Here is a 4,816-nt window from a genome sequence, read left to right as displayed (position 1 = left end):
AGCCCCTTTTTAAGTTTTTTAAAAAATTAACAGCCAACCCAATGTGTGTGAAGTGGTTAGGAATGCTTCTTTTAAGAGTAGAGACAGAAAACCATTGAACATGCCTTTAGCTGTGCTCAATCTGCCATAGTGGGACGCCATTAATTCTTCACTCTTGAAATCTTGCCTTCCTTGGTGTGAAAGAGGGCTGCAAGCCGTTCTCATGTCTTCATTATCCTCTTCTTCCCCAGTTATAGGATACCTGATGTTAAAAAATCCTTATTGAGATTTAATTCACATGCTATAAAAGTCACTATCATTTAATGGTTTTATTACATCCTCAGATTTGCACAACTATCATCGCGATCTAAGTTTAAAACTTTTCTCATCATCCTTAAACAAAATCCCCATACTTATTAGCAGTTATTCTGCCTTTCTTCCCAACTAATCTCCACCTCTACCTTGCCAACTCCTATAGCCCTAGGCAACAACTAACCTACTTTCTGTCTCTATAGATTTGTCTTTTCTGGAAGTTTCATATAAGTGGAATTATATATGTGGTCTTTTGTGATTGGCTTGTTTTATTTTTTTATTTTTTTTAGGACACATTAAAATTTACTTTAATACTTCTTTGGGGAAAAAAATCGCACTTTTAGTGAATGAACAAGAAACATTTTCACAGTAGCAGTAGGCTATTACTTTTATCTACCATGCCATGAATTCATAGGGAAGAGGTTCCAGTAGCTCAGAGAGGGACCTTGCCATTGAATGTGACAAAGCATTGATTGACTTTTGAATTCATGGGAAACAGGTTCCAGCATCTTGTATCACTGTTACATGGGGCCTATTGGTTATCCTGTGTGCTATGCTGTACACCTATTATGCCATGAGCTCATGGGGAACAAATAGGTTCTTGCACCTAAAAACGTGGGTCCACTGGTACTCCTGTGTTCTATGTTATATGCTTATTATGCCATGAGTTCATAGGGAATGGGTTCCAGGAGCTCAGGCTCCTTTCCGTTGGTCTCACAAAGTGGGCTTCTCTGGGTGGAGCAGGCTGGCACTTTAGTTGAACCCAGGTCCCTTTCTCTTTGGCTTCCTTCTTTTTCTGATCATTTTCCTCCACACACTTCAGGAAGCTATCTCGGCTCTTAGGGAGCTTAATATGCTCAATACGAGCATTAATCCTCTTGGCAAGAATCTTGCCCTTAACTTGTTTGTTTACAACAATGCCAACAGCATGCTGGGTAGCATTGTAGACTCTTCAAGTTTTGCCATGGTCACATTTGTGTGGCCTGCCTTTTTGAACAGTACCCATTCCCTTGATGTCTACAATATCCCCTTTCTTGTAGATTCGCATATATGTGACCAAAGGAACAACTCTATATTTTCTAAAAGGCTGAGAAAACATGTATCAGGGGCCTCTCTTCTTTCCCTTTGTGTTTGTCATTTTGGTGAATTACTGGAAGATGGCATCTCCAGCCAAAAGGAAGTTTGTTTCATTTTATTTTATTTCTTTTGAGGTCCATCTATGTAGTAGCGTGTGTCAGTATTTCATTCCTTTTTATTGCCAAATCACACGCCATTATATGTTATGCCACATTTTGTTTATCCACTCATAGTTGATGGACAGTTGGTTATTTCCATTTTTTGACCATTCTGAACAATGTGGCTATGAACATTCACAAACAAGTTTTCGTGGGTGTGCTGTTTGCCGTGGGTTTATACCTAGGAGTGGAATTGCTAGGTCACAGGGGAATTCCATAATTTAACCACTCAGTCACTGCCAAACTGTTTTCCAAAGCCATCGCACCATGTCACATTCCCACCAGCAACCTATGAGGGTAGAGTCCCTGATTTTTAACTGGGCGCTAGACTCATGGCCATTCAAAATAAAGATGATAGTTCCCAAGAATAGATGCAAGCTCTCCATACTTTATAGGCAGCGTGACTAGTTCTGACCAGTGAAGTGGGAGAAGAAGTTATGATTTTGTCATTAACAGAAGGGAGAGTAGGGAGGCAATCAGCTGCTTCAGGACGAAGCTAAGTATCTCCTTCCCAGCCACTGGCTGCCAGAAACTCATCGAAGTGGACAATGAATGCAAACTTCACGCATTCCATGAGAAGTGTCTGGCCACGGAAGTTGCTGATGATGTTCTGGGTAAAGAAGGGAAGGGTCATGGGGTCCGAATCAGTGGTGGGAATGACAAGCAAGGTTTCCCCATGAAGCAGGGTGTCTTGAATCATGGTGGGTCCACCTGATGCTGAGTAAGGGGCATTCCCGTTAGAGACCAAGGAGAACTGGAGAAAGGAAGTGCAAGTCAATCTGGGGTTGTGTTGTGGATGCCCAGCTGAGTGTCCTCACCGTGGTTATTGTAAAAGAAAGGGAGAGAAGGCTATCCCTGGACTGACCAATACTGTGGTACCTTGGGCATCTGGGTCCCAAAAAAGAGTTAGCAGAATCCACAAACTTTTCACTCTATCTAAAGAAGATGATGTTAGCTGATGTATTGTGAGAAAGCCCTTAAACAGAGAAGGTGAGAAACCAAAGGCCGAAGCACCCCAGATTCAGCATCTTGTAACTCCACGTGTCCTGCAACTTAAATGCCGGCGTATTGCTCTGAAGAAACAGCGTGCTAAGAAAAATAAGGAAGAGGCTGCTGAATATGCGAAACTTTCGGCCAAGAGAATGAAGGAGGCCAAAGAAAAGCGCCAGGAACAGATGGTCAAGAGACGCAGGCTGTCCTCTCTGAGAGCTTCCACTTCTAAGTCTTGAATCCAGCCAAGATTAAGATATTTTGGGTAATAAATAAAAGAGATCATATCTCAAAAAAAAAAAAATAGAAGGGAGATTACACTCTTCTCTCTCCTTCTACCTTCCCATGGGGACATGGTGGTGAGCTACCTTAGAGTATGGGGACAAGGGCAACACACAGGGAATGGAAGAGCCTCCAAACCCTGGACAGCTTTGTGGGGCAGTCTGCTAAAACCAGCACACAGTTTTATGTGGGAGGAAAAAATAAATGTCTAACTTGTGTAAGTCACGGTTATTTTGGGTCTCTCTCAGACTAGCCAGATTTCTAGTTTAACCAGTACACTTACTATGATTCTTCTCTCTTTTGATGATACTTCTCTGATGGGATCTCCTGTAGGTGGGAGGGGCTCCTCCAAGTGCCAAGTGAGAATACAGACCCTCTCCCTCCCTCTAGGAATGGTGCCATCTTGGGAGAAAGTATGGAGAACTTGCATCGACTCTTAATTGTCCTCCACCAGAAGGGACCCCCTTTTTTTTCCTGCTCCCAGCCCACTGGCCAGAGCTAATCATATGGGCCACCCTCATTGTAAAGGAGTCTGGGAAATGTAGGGGAATGTATGGACTTTTGGAGAGCATTAATTTTCTCCACCAAAGGCTTCCTGTTGAGGTCATTTCCTCCCAGATTTCTCATAAACACTGGAGTTTTCTGACCTCAGTTCTGTTCTTTTCTTCTGATACATACTCGTTGGGTTATCTCATCCACTCCCAAGTCTTCTACTGCTATAGGCCAATGTCTCCCAAAACTCAATGTCCAGCTGAGACCTCTCTCCTGCGCTCCAGACATCTATACCAACTACCAGAGCATCCCCAGAGGATGGCCTTCGGGTACAGGGCAACACCAGCCAGTAGGTACAAATAATAATTAAAATCCAAATTGTCAGGATTTGGCTCATGCCTGTAATTCTAGCACTCTAGGAGGCCAAAGCAGGAGGATCCCTTGAGGTCAGGAGTTTGAGACCAGTGAGAGCAAAGCATCTCTGCCCTCTATTTAAAAAAAAAAAATAGAAAAATTAGCTGGGCATCATGGCATGATTGTAGTCCCAGCTACTCAGGAAGCTGAAGCAGGAGAATCACTTGAACCTAGCAGTTTGAAGTTGTAGTGAGCTATGACGCCATGGCACTCTAGCCTGGACCACAGAGCGAACCTCTGTCTCAAAAAAAAAAATCCAAATTGTCTCAGCTCTATGCTCTCATGTTCTTTCAACCCTTGAAAACACACGCTTCCAAAATACTCTCAAGTCTCTCTTCTCTTTTGATAAGGGAGGTTGTAGTTCCTGTTGCTTTTTTCTTTTCAAACACATTTTATCTTAGGAAGCTTCTCAGCTATTGTGCAAATAGACAGCTCAACTGGGCTTGCCCTATGTCCGTCAGAGAGCCAGCGTAGGTTCCAGTAGGGTCTCCTGTTAAACTGAACTCCAATCTGCTCTTTCTTCACTAGGCTCCTGTTGTTGGGGAAAGGAAGACTCATCTACCTAGAACCCTGGGAATCATCTGAATTCCTTCCACCCCTTTACCTCCCTCAACCAATCAGTCGCCAAGTGCTATTAATTCTACTGCCTTAATATCCTTCAGATATATACTTTATCTACCAACCCTCACTACCACGCCTTCCTTAGCCCTTCATTACTGGATTAATTACCTGGATTACTGAAATAGCTCTAAATAGTCTCTCTGCCTTCTGTCTTGCCATCCTCCGCAGTTACTTTTCATCAGGTACCCTTCAGCGACTGCTCGTATAAGGCCGTGAAATTGGAGCTATGCAGTGAGGACTATGAAAAGCCATTCTTCTTTCTGAGTAACCAAGTCCTTTTTTCAGCTGGACATACAGCCACTTGAAACAACAACTATATTTCCCAGCCTCCTAACAGTCCCTCAGTTAGTTAGTCAGCTAACTGTAGCCATGTGACTAAGCCCTGGGCACTGGGATGTCAGTAAAAGTACAACGAGCAATATCTGGGATGTGTCTTTAGAGGTGAGGAATACACCCTTGTCATTTTCCTCCTTTGTGCTCCCTGGGAGGTG

General features: G+C 43.3%; 1 pseudogene; it reads left to right on the top strand.

The window, feature by feature from the left end:
* LOC105887435 overlaps positions 1-2,755 on the top strand; it is a 13,564-nt pseudogene extending 10,809 nt beyond the window's left edge.
* Positions 2,756-4,816: the final 2,061 nt, after the last annotated feature.

The sequence above is a fragment of the Otolemur garnettii genome, unplaced genomic scaffold (assembly GCF_000181295.1).
Source record: "Otolemur garnettii isolate 467f Iridium unplaced genomic scaffold, OtoGar3 scaffold00086, whole genome shotgun sequence".
NCBI lineage: Eukaryota > Metazoa > Chordata > Mammalia > Primates > Galagidae > Otolemur > Otolemur garnettii.
This window is presented reverse-complemented; position numbering and strand designations above follow the sequence as displayed.